The sequence below is a fragment of the Vulpes vulpes genome, chromosome 8, assembly GCF_048418805.1.
Source record: "Vulpes vulpes isolate BD-2025 chromosome 8, VulVul3, whole genome shotgun sequence".
NCBI lineage: Eukaryota > Metazoa > Chordata > Mammalia > Carnivora > Canidae > Vulpes > Vulpes vulpes.
The window spans coordinates 56,219,039-56,237,147 of NC_132787.1; the positions used below are offsets into that span (position 1 = coordinate 56,219,039).

General features: G+C 36.5%; 1 pseudogene; it reads left to right on the forward strand.

Moving 5' to 3' along the window:
• The first annotated feature begins 9,674 nt into the window (after window positions 1-9,674).
• Window positions 9,675-12,341, forward strand: LOC140599971 (serine/arginine-rich splicing factor 10 pseudogene; annotated as a pseudogene).
• Window positions 12,342-18,109: the final 5,768 nt, after the last annotated feature.

Sequence of the window (18,109 nt, forward strand, 5' to 3'; positions counted from 1 at the left end):
ATTCTTAGCTAAGTGTGCATATTTGTAAAATTTAGACATTCTTCATATCTATTTGTCCTGTACGAAATCACATGGGTCATAGTCAGATTTCAAGGAAGAATCGAAGAAACTTTTCTTGTCCATTCATTCATTTTTCATACGAGAAATCAGAACATGGAAGAAATGTTTTTAGAATTCATCCCATGTGTATGATTTTCATACCTTCCCATACATCCAATAATTTATTCCATAGCATTTTTTTAATGTCCCCATGTGTCAAGTACTCAGCTGGACACTTAGTAAAGAAGTGAATAGCATGCCATTTCTTCCCTGAAAATCATTTAAATTATTGAGGATAGAGACATGTATAAAAAAATGACTATATTGCAATAGAAGACCCTTGAATCACTAGTGGTAATTATTTCCTTAAGGGTCTTCATAAGCTAAGTGTGTATTTTTAAAAGTGAGATCACTGTGACCAATATCCATTTCCATTTTCTAATTGGGATATTTCTAGGCAGGGCAAACAAAGGATATGCCAGACCAGGCATATCCCTGGTAAAGTCACCTCATTCACCCTAATGTCCCAAGTGAAAGATGCTCTCATTTCCCAAATTATTTGTATAATATATATCTGTGTATCTTAGACCTTAATTTTGTCTCATTTGATATGTATTCTGTGTCTTCCATCCCCAACTCCACCTCACCTAGTCAAGCTGCTCTTTGTGCTTGATTGTCCTTCCATTGTAGCATTTACTGCATACTATTCTAAACCTATGGTCATGGGTTCAGCAATAGGAGAGAAGTAAGAACTGCTTTTTTTTTTTTTTCTTAAAAACTGCTTTTAGACTCAGTACCAAAGGTAGAATTTTCCCTTCTGTGCCCCAAACTTCCATGTATTCATTTATTAAGGGGCTTAGGTAAATTATTCTTTGTGAATCAATCTAGTTTTAATTCACTTTCAAATGACAACTCCCAATTTCAAATGCACAAGGAACCCTATGGGTCTGCTGAGATTATTCACAATTTAAAATAAATGAAAAGATTACACAAAGCCATACTTTGGCAGTCACATCCAAATTAGGCACAGTAAACTAGAACAAAATTATTGAAACATACCCCTTATTCCTTTGAGACAGATGACAGTTCTTTTGAAAATGAAAAGTCAGATGTCAAATGACACAGCAGCATGAACTTTCTTACTTCAGACAACTCCAGCAAAATGATACAAGCCAAAAAGGTGGAACTGATTTTAGGTTGCATTTACTCTATCAAAGAAATTTTCTGCTCCTTGGAAAACATCATACCAAAAATATTTTAGGTTCATCAGCTAAGGGCTTAGAATACCCTAATATGTGCCAGCCATGATTCCATGGCCAGGTGTATGTTGAAAATATGTAAGTCAGAAAAAAAATTTTGGAAAAGATACAAAATAGAAAACCCCAATCTTAAATGGTGGACACAAAGTAATTTTCAAATTGAATCTTCATTCACAGTATGCCAAGTAGGTTGTGCAGAAGATCTGGTGAAATAAATCAGCCTATCAGTCTATGTGGTCTGACAAAACAGAAAAGATGCTATTGTTCACACAGCAGTTTTCACAGGACCCCACTTGGAACCCACACAAAGTTGTTCAGTTAGGCAAAGCCTAGCTCAGCGAATATATGAACTGTTAATAATATATTTAACATTGATAGAGAACCTGCAAAGTTCCATTAAATGTGCTCAGGAAGAATGTGCATGGAGGAAACAGAATAAATAGGCAGGGAAGCAGACAGTTTTATGCGACAGCAAAGGATCTAGAACAAAGTGAGGGAGTGATACAAAAGGAGCATCAAGAGAGGAACAACTGACTCCAAAGGTCCATGGAAAAGCTTCAGGGTGATATTTCTTGAAAGAAAAACATAAATTTTCCAGGCAGATTAAGGAACATGAAAAAGACTGGTCTAAATTTGTAGTTGCTTGTGGCATAGAAGTAATGGCAGATACAGCAGAAGAGATTTTATGTTAAACCATAAGAAACAGCTCCTATTCAACCATTTTTGACCTACAGTAACTTGGATTCTGAGAATGAAGGATCTGGTAGGACTATGCTATAGAAACTAGACTATATCCAATGGGAAATGCAGAGCAAATCAAGGTTTTGAAGACAGAACGGCATGCATGGAATTGTCTCGTTGTAAGAGAACTCTGGAGGAGATATGGAGCAGCAGGAAGAAGCTGGTGGCAGGAAGACTGGTGAGAAAGCTGTACAAACAGTCCAGGCATGAAGTAAAAACAGCCTGAGCAAGGGCTAGAGAGAAACAGAGAGTCTGCTAATCAGACTCAGGTAACAGTTCCTTCCTCTGCTCTGCTTCATACCACAAGGAACTAACTTCCTTTCCTGGTCTCAGGTGCTGACTAGCTTCCAAGAAGCTTGTTTGGCCAAGAAGTACTGGAGAAAAACTGGAGACTGAAAGGACAAAAGAAGCCAGGATTGCCCCATTTTCCTTCTAGCCCTAAGAATGATAGTGGCCTCTTGCTTTTGCTAAATGTCCCATCTCAGCCCTTTCATTACCTACTTAAACCAATTTCCTGAATTATAGGCTCTTTGCTAGATATACTTGAAGAGGTGTCTATTTTCCTGAATGGGCAATAGGAAAACTAGTACAAAGGAGGAAATTGATACAAAAGACAATACAAGGATTAATCACCATAAATATGGAGGTAAAGGAGAGGGTGGCAGTGAGGACAACTCTGATACTTCAAAGTAGTGACACTGAGTGGGAACAATAATTCTAGCAAATACTACCTGAGGGTTAGAATGTACTAGGAACAATTCTACGTGCTTCCCATTTAGTAACAAATTTAATCCACAACAACTTTTATGAGATAGAAATTTAATATTACACAATTTTACAAGTCAGAAAAAAACAAGGCCTGGAGAGTTTAAGTCATTTATTCACAGTCACAAATTAGTAAATGATAAAGAGCATAGTAGCCAATAACCTAGGGAGGGGATGGAGAAGCATCAGAAAATGAGCTTGTGTCTAGGCACGTGGTATACAGGTACTTGCTGAATATTTAAGTCTAAATGTTCTGTAGTTGGAAATTTAGTTGGTAGTTTACAAGACAGAATAAAGCTGGTGGTGTGAATCATCGTTGTATAACTAAATGCCAACGCTGTAGTGTCAGGTAGAAAAAGACCAAAAGACGGAGGGTGGTTAAAATTTTAGCAGTGAATGTTGTGTAAATGAGGCAAGAAAATTACCCCATTCTCTCAAATGCAAGAGGTTATGGACAAGATGACCATCAATAAGATACTTCCCAAATTACCATGTTACACTACTATGATATAATCCTCAAATTTCCCTGTTGCATCTAACTTGTCACCACTTAATAAATTAGATTGGGAGTTTCTTGGCAGCACTGACTCTATGTATTTCAACCAGTCAATCGAACAAGTATTTACTGAACTTTTGGTAAATGTCTAGCTATATACTAGGTCCTATAAGGGATTTAAGAGAAATCCAAGATACTCTTCCCTGAAGTACTTTGCACAAAGAGATTTGTTAAATATTCTGTACCTCTTTCCTATGACTTCACTTGAGCACTACTCACACTGAGAGGTTCAGTCAATATTCATAAAATAGATTTTTAATGACAGGAGGTGATTGAAATTCTTTCACATTTAAAAAAATCTCAGTTTAATAATAATTTAGGGCATGTTAAAGATGTTTAAAATTTCCCATTTGGTCTTCAGGGACTTCTTTGTTGCTGAAAGATGTAAGTCATAACATGAGATCACTAATTTAACATTTATTGAGCATTCCCTGAAATAATGCAATGAGGTAAATCCTAGGGATACAAAAAGGGGTAAAACTTAGTTTTCTGAGAATGACACAGAATAAAACAATGATTTTAAAGTAGTATATAAAGTGCTACAATCGGGTTGTTCAGAGGAGCTCCAAAAACTACTTAACTCAGCCGAAGATGGGATATCTGGACAAGAGTACAAGAGAAGGTAGAGCTGGAGCTACATTTTGTCCAATTAACTGGAGAAGAGAATGAGGCATCCTAGACAGAAGTAAGCATACTTGATGACATAGAAGTGTCAGAGCACACCAGAAATCCAAAGGCTGTTTGTAAGTCAGAGCAGCTAGAAAGAATATGTGCAGATGCCACGCATACTAAGTCTGGAAAGTCATCAAGGTCAGAGCTGAGGGCAGTGTTAGTCATTCAAAGGGGCTTTGATAATATCGCCACAGTAGTGAGAGTAGCCACTGAAGAATTTTAATTAGGGGAATGAAATGATTATGTTTACTTCTAAACAAAATTAAATTCATGGTAAATGGCACATGTATGTGCTGGTGGTTGTAGAGGGTAGGAAGGAGTAGAATGTGAGGCAGAGGCAGCACGTAGGTGGCAGTTGGAGAAATTCAGATGAGAAATGATGAAGGTAACGTCTTTCTATAAAGTCAGCCAAGAATCCTGCTCACAATGACCTTTGGTTTGGATGTGTAAACAGAAGGAATTTATTTTCTCTTTCTTTCTTTTTTAATGATTATTATTTAATGTAGGTTATAACCCTTCCTGGAACGGTTCACTAAGACCCCCGGAAAGAGGCAGCCATTAAAATTAAGCTGAGTGAGATGGAAAGTGGGGCTGTAAAAACTGCACCACAGCCACCTGGAAACAGAAAATGTGAGGTTTGTGAGTCCTGGCAGCCTTCATGGGAAGGATCTCTGTACTTTCAGTAAAAAGAAGGGACATGAGCTGGATTCTTTTGATTGAAGTTTTCAATTTAAACCTTAAAGTGAGAGGAGCTTAGGAGAGTATGGCAAGGGTCAACATCTGTCTCCTAATTCTAGAAATACAAGCTTCAAAACCCTTTGTATTCAATAAAAACAGTGAATGGTAATGGAGTTGGAAAGGAATTTTCAAAACCAATAATGTTAAAATATAATTTTTTGAAAATGTAAAATCATGACTCTTGGGCAAATATAAAATGAGTATAGGTCAAAGATTTTATTTAACTCATTAATTAATAAGGGAACCAGTAAGATCTTCGAACTTATCTTAAGCTTATTTAAGAATCTGAGTATATGTCAGCAATGTAATAAATTGATGGTTTAGATACAAAACTGGTTAATGTCCAAATGGTTCTACAAACCCTTTAGTTATATGATCTACCAGGGAGTAATTATTTGCATCTCTACTGGGCAAAAATTTTCATGGTAACCTTTGCTCCTGAAGAGTTGTAAAATAGATAATCAATAGTAAGTCATAGCCAGCATTGCCCTAAAAGAGCACCCAAAATCACAGACCTATTTCCAATCACTGGAAAATTTTTCTGGCAGTTTCTGATGAGAATGGAAATTTACATCTAACATGCAGGAAACCAGCAAAGGTAACAAAGTCAGATTTGGACATAAAAATTACATTGATATATCAGTATGAAAACGGGTTAAGCATATGAATTGACAAGCCAAAAAAGAAGAAATAAAAATGACAAATAGACATATGAAAAATGTTTACTCTCACAAGGAGCCTATAGCATTTCTTAAAATGCTATAAAGCATTTTAAATCAATAAGGTATCAAATTCCTATAACCAGTTAATAAAAACAGGCTTAGGGGTGCCTGAATGTCTCAGTTGATTGAGCGTCTGCCTTTGGCTGAGGTCATGATCCCAGGGTCCTGGGATGGAACCCCACATCAGGCTCCCTGCTCTGCCTCCCTCTCTCTCTGTCCCTCATGAATAAATAAATAAAATATTTTTTTTAAAAAAAAGGCTTAGATGGTGATATTTAGTGTTAGCAAGACCGGAGGGAAATAAACACTTTCATAATCAGCATACAGGAGTATAAACTGAGAGTGACACTCCGGTTCATGCTCCAGTCCATAGCGCTCTTGTCTGTTATGTAGTGTACTACACACCCCTATTCAAGAGTAGGGAATATGGCAAAGCTAGAACACAAGGAAACTCATCTCTGCCCTAGAATCTGCAGCCTGTACTAGGACTACCTTTGTAGTACTCTTGAGTTCTAGTAAGGACAGTGGGCCCCAGAGCACCCATAGTCACTTTCCAAAAAGAAAAATCCCCCAGCTTTACCACTCTGGGGGAGCCACTGTTGAAAATGATCACAGAGGGGGCAAGATTTACCATGCCATGGAATCAGGAGGCTGGTACTGTTGCTTTGATGCCTTTCATTTTTTGTTCTGTGCTCTTTTGCTTTGTTGGAACCCCTATCTCCAATTCTGTTCCCCTTCTCTCCTCTTCTCCTCATCCTACTCCTCTCCCATCTCTCTCTCTCTTTCTGTCTCTCTCTCATATTCACACATGCACACACACACACACACACACACACACACACACACACACACGATAGTCACATTTTCTATCTCTACTAGCCAAAAAATAGATCTGGTAAACTCATTCACATGACGTTTCCTGGTCTTTTGTTACTACTTGCAAGGGTGTTTGCATTTCAAAAGAAAATATCTATTTAACCCACATTTCGGCAATGTATAACCCAAATATCTGCTGATAGAATTCCAAACTTTCTTTGAATGGGGAATTAAAAAAAATCAGACTGACAGATGAAATAAGTGCTTTGAAGTGGTCAAGTACATGGTGTATTTTCAGAAAATATGAGGTGTAGTTGAGGAATGCCAAAAAACTTAATTAATCAAACTTAAATTTTTGTCCTTGGGGTGCCTCACTCCTTAGTTCTGGCAGATAATAATGTTTCCTGATCAAATTGTGGAAAAAAAAGTTGTTACCTTTAGCAAAAACCATCCAGTAGGCATAGTACTTCTAAAGATACACAGTTATGTAAAATATGGGTCTTTGAACTTAGAATGCTATGAAATCTTGAAGCGTGGTGAATTTAAAATAATGAGAAGAACATAACAAAGATAACATTTATTAAGTGTTTACTATCCTCTGCATTCTGTTTTAAATAATTTATACATATCATCTTATTCCTAGCATGGACCAAAGAGAAACAACACTGTAAAGTATATGGTATTATTATTCCCATTTACAGAAGAGAAAACTAAAACAAAGAAGTAGTTAATTTAAGTAACTTGCCCAAGGTCATCACACAGTTGATAAATGAGAACACATTCTATATTAATAGAAATATATCTATAAATTTGCCTATCTATCCTTAGTCCAACAGGTGGAGGAAGGTGTCCCAGACTGGGTGGTGCAAGGAAATCTACAGATTCCCTACACTAATGGTAATAGATAAACTTGTAATTCAAATAGAAGCATTTCTTCTTCAGTTTGTCTTCTCACTCAGATGCTTGGGACAAATATGTTGCCATCACTGTGTTTACTTTTTTTTACTGTTGTCTCTTGGCAACAACTGCAACTTGGGAGTGAGTACTTCTGGCTAGAGTGACAGTGCCCAAGGTTACCCTTTGCAAGAGCACTCCCAGCAGTTCCTCTGAGCCACCTCTGTACCTGCAGAGCTCCCAGTGTAGTTGAAGAGTACAAGTACCACCTGTCTTGCCAGAGGCAGCATCTGAAAAGTGTGATCTAGTGATTGACAAACCTCCCATGAGTATCCCAGCAGAGTCTCCAGCAGTAAACCATGGCCCTCTGACAATTCAGATGACTGTCAGATTGACTGGGAGTGGAGAGAGACACATATTGTTTACTCTTTCAGACTAAAAAAAAAAAAAAAAAAAAAAAGAGGCAAGTCTGATTCACTGGCAGACAGGGTTTGGAAAGAGAGGACCAGTTATGATGGTCAATGCTTTCTGGTATTCTGTAGTTTAAATGCCTACAATTAGGAATCTCTTTAAATAACACACATGCACACTCAAATACACACACAACCTAGTCACGTGGGTTTCCACTGACTCCAAAATCCAGAACCATTGGAGAATAATTTTCACAAGCTTTGAGCTTTGAATCTTCCTTCTCTCCCAGGATTAAAAAAAAAAAAGGTTTTCCAGAGGCAGTTTGCTACAGTTGCTTCAAGAGAATATAGCTAGCTTAGCATATGAATGTTTTAATTCTTAAATGTTTTGACAATGAAAGGACAAGTAAAAGGAAGAGATAGAGATTTTACAAATATGTTTTTGTGACAATCAAGATAAAAGAAATTGCATTGCTCTCATAGTATTTAAACAAGTGCAAGTTTCATTTTGTGATATTTTTCTTTGGTTTATTTTACCCACCAAACACCAGAGGAGGTGAGAGATAATTAGGATACCAGAGATTCTTATAGAACAGGAAAAAATATTCCAATATGGAAACTGGAGTGGACTACAGAGATTTTAAGTTCTTTATAAATAATCAAGGAGGTAAAGGAGGATCATCCATCCTGAATGATTTAGACATTCACTTGACTCCATTTTTTTTTCTCCACATGTATTCCAAGGCTTTTCTTCTGTGATTCCAAGTCCCCTATTGCTTGTCTGCTTCTTTCCATGTAGCAAAGCTTTATACCATCCAGGCTTTGTTCTCATTTTCACATCAAAACTGTAACTCAACAAAGCTGAATTATCTCATACTTCACATTGATTAAAGTACTCCTGCCTTTATTTACAATGCATAATTACTTCCCTGAAGTTTCTTTTTTCTGCATTTTCTGTGAAATTGCCAGGAGAAGAAAAAAATCAGCATTGGCTTTCTCTAAGCTTATTATAATATAAATTCACTTCAATTTTAAAAAGTGACTGTAACTCATTTATTTTTCATTTTTTACATTTACACCCACCTTGAAAGAAAAGACCTAGTGTTAACACAATAAAGCTTTAAGGTACTCTAAATAGTCAAGAAATGCAGCTGATGATGGTGGTGAAATTTCTTAAATAGGTTATCAAAATCAGCAAAATCCAAGACAATATCTCTTATCTACTAACATTAGCATTTAATATCAATTCCCCAAATCATAATTTTTACATTAAATGCCCTGTTTTCTGGAATTAGAGCACAAAGTATTTCAATTAATTACATGTACTGGCTAAAAGAAATTACCTTATCCACCATATGGGCCACTGATTTTTCAGGAAATTGCTATGTAACAAAATACTCTTAACACCAAAATTGTACTGAAAAGTCTAATTTTTATTCTTTGTTATGACAAAACTAATTCAGGAACTTGTGATATCTCAAAGTTATTATTATGAATTTTAGTTACCATCTCTGCTGGCTAGTAGATGGAGCACCATCTTGTTGGTCAGAAGAGAGTTCTAGACCTGTCTTGGCCAACTAGCAATATGACCATACATCACTCCCTTCTGGGTCTTCACTTCCTGAGATGATTAGAATAGATGATTCCACAGGTCCACTTTAGCTCTAACAGTCTATGCCTATATTATGATATACTGGGTAGTGATTGTTTAATCTATTTTCAACTAATGGTATGCCATTTTATCTAAGCTTTACTTTAATCCCAAAGATTGTAACACATGCAATCTTTTTAAAAAAGTGATCATTAGCAATGATTTAAAAAACACCTAGGTACTTGGAGACCAAAGGCTTTGAAAATTGCTCTAAATCAATCAATCCACTCTATTTAATTTTGAAGAATGTGATGTCCAGAGATTAAGTGATTTGCCCAGACTTCTTATCAGTTGGAGATGATATAAAAAATTTCTATTTCGTCAAACCCATCAAATTCTCTACCCCCCCCCCCAAATATAGCAAGGACAATTAAATATAGAGCCAAGATCAAGAATTGAAAATCTCGAGAAGAGGCGGTTTCGTAGCGGAGCCCTCGGGCTGAGTGTCTGAGGCTCTACCGCCGGATCCGCGGACGGTTTCCTGAGCCCGTTAGTGCCCCTGCCGAGACTCACGTCGCCGTCATGTCCCGCTACCTGCGCCCCCCCAACACGTCTCTGTTCGTAAGGAACGTGGCCGACGACACCAGGTCTGAAGATTTACGACGAGAATTTGGTCGTTATGGTCCTATAGTTGATGTGTATGTTCCACTTGATTTCTACACATGCCGTCCAAGAGGATTTGCTTATGTTCAATTTGAGGATGTCCGTGATGCTGAAGATGCTTTACATAATTTGGACAGAAAATGGATTTGTGGACGCCAAATTGAAATACAGTTCGCACAGGGGGATCGAAAGACTCCAAATCAAATGAAAGCCAAGGAAGGGAGGAATGTGTACAGTTCTTCACGCTATGATGATTATGACAGATACAGACGTTCTAGAAGCCGAAGTTATGAAAGAAGAAGATCAAGAAGCCGGTCCTTTGACTACAACTATAGAAGATCTTATAGTCCTAGAAACAGTAGACCGGCTGGAAGACCACGGCGTAGCAGAAGCCATTCCGACAATGATAGATTCAAACACCGAAATCGATCTTTTTCAAGATCTAAATCCAATTCAAGATCACGGTCCAAGTCCCAGCCCAAGAAAGAAATGAAGGCTAAATCACGTTCTAGGTCTGCATCTCACACCAAAACTAGAGGCACCTCTAAAACAGATTCCAAAACACATTATAAGTCTGGCTCAAGATATGAAAAGGAATCAAGGAAAAAAGAACCACCTAGATCCAAATCTCAGTCAAGATCACAATCTAGGTCTAGGTCAAAATCTAGATCAAGGTCTTGGACTAGTCCTAAGTCCAGTGGCCACTGATAGTAAAAACCTTGATATTTTTAGGCATGTATCATTCATTTACTCATAGTTTGGTTTACTTAAATTATCAGGAATACAATGTTGCAATGATGCTTAAAAAAACACTTGTCAGTTTTCCCTGTACCAGGCAAATGGTTATAATTAAAATGATATGCTGTTGAGAAGCCACTCTTAAGAGTCCAGTTTGTTTAATGTTATGGGCAGCTACCAATTTGTGGTGTCTCTGTATATTTTTGTAAAGATTCTCATTTTTTATGCTTGAAGTATTGGTGAAAAGATGTTGGTTGACCATAATTTGCAACATTGTCTTATTAAAAATAAACTTTCATATCCATATTTGGTAGAACTGTTAACCTAGAAATGTAGCTTGCTAATAAGATAGAATGATACAAAAGTGAAGTTGTAGCCACAGTACAACACTGATCAGACACATTTAGGTTCAGGGTGGACCTTTTTGTCTTGTTAAGATGTCTAGGCCCGTGATAATAGTTAATTTAAGACAGAGCGTGGAATAGTTCTTTTGTTAACCCTGCTGTCTTGGGGAATGATGCCAGCCGCGTTAAGTAGGATTGGGGAAGATTGAGTTTTTGACTGAAACATGGAGCCTTCACTACTTTTTTCTGGTTTCTTGAAGATTTGGAACATAAAAACATCGGAAGAACTACTTTAAAATTTGAGCAGGTCAATGGTGGCAGAAATCATTTTAAGGGGAAAAATGCTCTCATGTAGTTACTCTAAACTTTAAGGAGCATTGCTGGTCATATTGCTTAGTTTTCTTACTGCTATTGAAAAGCAGCAAGTAAATTGTTTCAAAGTAGGTTTTGTTTATGCATACGCAGAGTATAAAAACTGAATTTTGATGCTTCTAGCACCTGCCCTGTGCATTTGTATCAAAATTCGCCTACCACTTTATGAAGGAGGCTTGTTCTTCACACCTCAGCTTATTTCACGTGAGGCAAGTTGAAAGAGAACACTCCCATTCTAGGTGATTCTATGGTGCCATGAAATTTAAAATATATTGGAAAAAGAATTAAGAGTCACATCTCTGAGTTTGATTTTCAATGTAGTACCTGGCAATAAATACCTGACTTTAAAAAAAAGACCCTAACCATTTATAATTTCTAGCATTTCTCTGAGAGATCGTTTGGGGGGCAATAAAAGGGACATGTCCAATCTCATTTCAGAATAAAAGCTAGCATCTTTTAAAATTTTAGATTGCTTGCTTGCAGGTATAAGAAAGATTGTGGGAAAACGATTCCTTTTAGAGGATTACTTTTTTTCAATTTTGGTTTTAGTAATCTAGGCCTTGCCTGTAAAAGAACAAAAGATGGTTTTTAAATACTGTTTGTGGAATGTGTTTAAAGGATTGATTCTAGAACCTTTGTATATTTGATAGTATTTCTAACTTTCATTTCTTTACTGTTTGCAGTTAATGTTCATGTTCTGCTATGCAATCATTTATATGCACGTTTCTTTAATTTTTTAGATTTTCCTGGATGTATAGTTTAAACAACAAAAAGTCTATTTAAAACTGTAGAAGTAGTTTGCAGTTCTAGCAAAGAGGAAAGTTGTGGGGTTAAACTTTGTATTTTCTTTCTTATAGAAGCTTCTAAAAAGGTATTTTTATATGTTCTTTTTAACAAATATTGTGTACAACCTTTAAAACATCAATGTTTGGATCAAAACAAGACCCAGCTTATTTTCTGCTTGCTGTAAATTAAGCAAACATGCTATAATAAAAACAAAATGAAGGAAAAAATAAAAAAAGAATTGAAAATCTCTAGTGACCAGGAAGGATGATAGAATTCTTTTATTTTCTTAAATCTGAGATATGCTAATTAGCTCAGAGGGAAATATGCAGGGAAACACCCACAGTGGAAGAGAGTCCAGGAGTCTGGTTCAGGGAGGGGTGAAAAGTAAGGAAGTTTAGAATCCACTTGGAACTGTAAGTAGAAAATATGTGAGAACTGAAAACCCAGTCTTGAATAGTATGTGGCTATGAGGTTCACAGACTCATAGGGCTAGTTACCCACAACTGAGAAATTACCTTGATAACTGAAGTGAGTCCAAGGAAATCACAGAACCCTCATGGAATAATATAGAGGAGTACTCCCATATCCTCATACACACAGAACTACAACAGAAAGCATTTTGTGTTGAAGATGATGTTAAAGTATAATTACAGTTCTCATGATTGATGAACTACCATTCAGGAGAGACGGAAGACACTACAAGAAGAAAAATCTGCACACTCAGGGCTAGAGATAATGCAACAATCTGAATAAAACTATAAGTGTGTCTAAAATGTTTCCAGATATAAAATAATGAATGTAATATAAAGTAGAAAGAGGACATTTAAAAAAGAAAAGAAGAGGGATGCCTGGGTGACTCCGGTTGAGCATCTGCTTTTGGTTCAGGGCATTGTCCCAGAGTCCTGGGAATGAATACACACCAGGCTCCCCTTAAGGAGCCTACTTCTCCCTCTGCCTATGTCTCTGCCTGTCTCTATGTGTCTTTCATGAGTAAATAAATAAAATCTTTAAAAAGAAACAAAAAAGAAAAGAGAAAAGGTAGATTTGAGAAATAAGTAGAATTCTAGAAACAGGAAATATAACCACTGATATGAAAAGCCAAGTATATGACTTAAAAAATGACTAGATACAGCTGAAGATAGAATTAGAGAATTAGAAATCAAATCTAATAAAATCATACAGAAAACCATCAAGGAAATATTGACAGGATGGGAGATAAAAAAGAGAAGTAAGAGGGGCAGCCCAGGTGGCTCAGCAGTTTAGCGCCTGCCTTCAGCCCAAGGCCTGATCCTGGAGACCCAGGATGGAGTCCCACGTTGGGCTCCCTGCATGGAGCCTGCTTCTCCCTCTGCCTGTGTCTCTGCCTCTCTCTCTCTCTGTCTCTCATGAATAAATAAAGTCTTAAAAAAAAGAGAGAGAAAAAAAAAGAGAGAGAGAGAAGTAAGAGACAAAAAAAGAGAGAATTGAACTTTTATTTTATTTGAGTTACAAAACGAAAGAAGAAAGAGAATAAAGAGAGAACTTTGGAAAGGATCATGTATATGATTTTCCAGAATTGAAGAAAGGTGTGATTCTGTAGATTGAAGAATCACACTGAGTTTCGAGCAGGATAAAAGTAAATCCAAACCTAGACAGGTTGTATTAACCATATAGGTCATTAAAACCCTTAAAAACTATCAGAGGGAAACAACATGTTACATATAAAGGAATGACCATCAACAACAGTAGATTTAAATTAAAGTGGAATAAATATCTTTAAAGAGGTAAGGGAGGTTAATTCTACTGAGAATTCTATCAGCAACAAAAACATCCTTAAAGACTTCATTGACTACTCCAGATCCCCGCTAAAAGAATTACAGAAGGATGTACTTTAGCAAAATGAAAAATTAATTAGCAATATTCACACCTCAGATAAATTTAATTGGCTTTATAGTGCCACTGCACAAAGCTTGCAAAATGAGAATTTAATGTGGAAGGAGAGAAAAATTAGAAAGACTAGATCTGCAAGTAAGCAAAGAAACTAGTAAACATGTTGTTAAATCTAAGTATTTGCTGTTGTTGTTGTTTTAAAGTAAAGGTAATGACCAATAGGTATTGGGTTTAGATCAATTTGGAAATAAAATTCTAGGCAATATTAACATGAAAGAGTTAAGCTATCCTAAAGTCCTTCGATTGTTTAGGAACACATGAAGATATTGGTTAACTTTAATTTAATTATGCATGCTAAAAATATAAAGGATGAATGTACCAAAATATATGTATCCATTCTACTGTTGGTAGACATTTAGGCTGTGTCTAGTTGGGAGCTGTTATTAATAATATTTTTGTGAACATTCTTGCACATCTCTGTAGGTGCACATATGATGCTATATAGTGGTGGAAATAATATACAGCAACTCACAGCATAGATTATTCTCACAAGAAAGAATATATACATACTCTATGATACCATCTTTTTAAGAAGTACTAAAATTTAGAAAACGAGTTTATTGTATTGTTAAAAGTCACAATAGTGGGTACCTTTGAGGAAGAAGGGTTAGTGACTGGGACAGGTACCAGGCAGCTTCTGGGGTACTAGTAATATTCTAGTCCTTGACCTGAATGATCAATGGTATAGCATGTCATTTGGCTGTATTTGTTTTATTATAATTCCAATAGCTGTATAATTATGTCATGTGCATTTTTCCATATGCATGTTAGAGGAACTAAACTAAATAAAATAAAAAATAGTTTATTTCCTAATGTAAAGTTATCACCAGAATGATATAAATTGTATAACTTCAAAACGCATTAGAGGAAGAAGAGTAATTTTTAAAATGTGATTGAACAACACAAGGCAGAGAAGAATAATAAAAAGAATAAAAATAAAATAATAGGACAGCAATAGTTCAAGTAAATCAAGAGTCATAAGAAATGTAAGTGGATTGCACAGCACTAAAAGACAATAGTTATGAAAATGATTTTTAAGAAATTAGCTAAATGCTATTTATAAGAGATATAGTTAAGAGGCACAGAATAGATTAAAATAAAGGATGTTGTGAGATGTATATTTGTGTTCTGTTGCTGCTATATAAATTGCCACAAACTTAGTGGCTTAAAGGAAAACAATTGTGTTATCTCACAGTTCTATGAGAAGTCCAACATGGGTTTTATGGAGCTAAAATCAAATTTTGGAACGTCTGGGTAGCTCAGCGGTTGAGCGCCTGCCTTTGGCTCAGGGCATGATCCTGCATGGAGCCTGCTTCTCCCTCTGCCTATGTCTCTGCCTCTCTCTGTGAATAAATAAATAAAACCTTAAAATAATAATATTAATAATAATAATAATAAATAAATAAAATCAAGGTGTGAGCAGGGGCTGCATTCCTTTCTGGAGGCCCCTTGCCTTTTCTGGCTTCTAGAGACTCCCCACATTTCTTGGACCATGACCCTTTATCTCAGTCTTCAAAGACAGCCATACGGGTTGAGTCTGTCTCATATCACATCATTCTGACCTTCTTGCTGTCATTATATCTCTTTCTCTGATTCTCTCCACCTCCCTCATCTACTCTGCAGCATTGCTGTAATTACATTACCCCCGGATAATTTCCTTTTCTAAGGTCATCTACTTAGCAACCCCAGTTCCATCTGCTATTTTAATTTCCTTTTGCCTAATATAACTTCTTCATGGTTCCAGGGATTAGGATGTGGACATTTCTGGGAGATCATTATTCTGCCTACCACAGATAGAGTTGACAAGTCATCACCAAAGAAAGCTGATGTAGTGATAGTAACATCTTGCAGAATAGTATTTAAGTAAAATACATTAGTAGGGAGAAGGGAGAAAGTACATACTGATGAAATCTACAAAAAATATGCAGTTAGATTGGTCCAATGAGAATTAAAGCCAGAACTTGGACCCAAGTTTTGTGTCTGCTGGCCTAAGATTCCTACTAAAAATCTCTAAGGAATACAGACCAATAGAATCTTCTACTTGCAGCTCACTGTATGAATGCTGGTAAATTTCTTGCCCTAAATGAAAATAATAATTACAACCTAGACCACAGGGCCATTGTAAGAAATACCTCAGGATTGAGGCACATTGCAGCTATCACATAAATGTTAAATAAAAATAATATTTCCTGTATCCTTACTAGGGCTGGGCAAATCCAGATGTATATTGTACTTTTCACATATTTCAAAATATTTTCAAATGTTTTGGTTTGGGTTCAATAAAAACCTCAAGTACATTTTGCCAAGTGCTTTTTCCATTAATTATTCAATCCATTTGTATTTCAAGGGAAATTCAGTCCACATGTTTCTAATTCATTTAGCACTAACTCATCAAAATATTGTTTCTCTCAGTGCTATTTTCTATCCAAAAGGCTTTTCAAGCCTTCTCCTTTTTTTATTTCTTAGAAACAAAAAGATATAATTTGCCAAGGGCAAACTCTCGTCAAGTACGAAAATGTTTACTAAACACTGCAGCTAGAGCTCTTTGAGTTTGAAAGTCTTCTGTCAATGTAGCCTGGTCCATGTTACCTCTCTCAGCTACTCTGTGGCTTCCTTGACTTCCTTTTCCCTTTGGCCAGGTTCTTTCCTCCCATTGACCCGCTGCAGATTTCAGGTTTACCGTCACCAAAGTCCACAGGCCTGCAGACACTTCCATCCTCTTGCTGAATCCTCTCCCCCTTAATAAATATCTTCTAAGGCTAGAGCCAGTAAAATAATGGATTTGTACCGCCTTCCAAAATACCCTCATGGGATCTGTGGCCAGCCTTAAAAATAGATACATTTTAAAAATCTGATCATTTTAAGTGGGTAGTTTGTATGCATGTGATATCTTACGTGTGATTAATGTTGTCTTAACTCAAGAGTGCCTAAAGGGTAAGGAACTTGATAGTATGTTCATTGTGAGTGCTCCAAAAACAGCAAGGGCTGTGCTTAAGAGTGAGTTCCCACATCACTTATGGAGCCTTATTGCCAAAAAAGTTTAACCTGAATCTAATCATAAGGCAATTGTGGAATATTCTTCAAGACAGTTTCTCTGGACTCTTCAAAAATGTCAAATAAGGGGCGTCTTGGTGCTCAGTTAAGTGTTTACCTTCAGCTCAGGTCATGATCTCAGGGTCCTGGGTTCAAGCCCCACATTGGGCTCCCTGCTCACTGGGGAGTCTGCTTCTCCCTCTGCCTGCCACTCCCCCTGCTTGTGCTCTCTCTTTCTCTCTCATGCTCTCTCTCAAATAAATAAATAAAATCTTTTTTTAAAATGTCAAATAAAAGCTATCAGGGAACTTCCCTAGATTAAAAGAACTTAAAGAGATATGAAGACTAAATGAGATATGCTAATTGGATTCTAGAGTTTAGGAAAATATCTATAATGCCTCTCTGAGACAATAGAGAAATTTGAATATGTTACATCTCTTGGGTATGATAATGATTTGATTATATAGAAGTGTTCATATTCATATATATGTATATATGGAGAGTAAATATAGCAAAATGTTAACACTTGAGACTTTTGCATAAACTCACCCACCTATACATACACCCACACCTGCAACTACAAATACACACCAATCTACACATAACTCACACACACCCACACACAGGAAATATGTAGAAGACTCCTCTCTGCAAATTTGTACAAATCCATCCCAAACCAGCAATCCGTTTGCCCTTTCATTTTTAGTATAAGCCTTTAGATCTTTGAGGTTGACTGTTTCACTGCAATGCCAAGTACAATATGCATAGATGTTAGTTATCAATAATAATATTGTAAATGAGTATTGTTGCTGTATGTACAAGTAGGCATTGTAAGACAGGAAATCTCAGTGGCTAATGAACTGATAGGCTTTCAAAAGTCTAAGGACCACCTGAAAATGTGTGTATGTACATTTTTTCTTGGTTAAATGTCTGTAATTTTCATCAGAGGCATGAAGGAAACCTTGAGGTTTTTTTTAATTGCTTTAAGAAGTTTCTAATTGAGTATGTCCCTTATTAAGAGAAACCTCAGACAAACTTCTA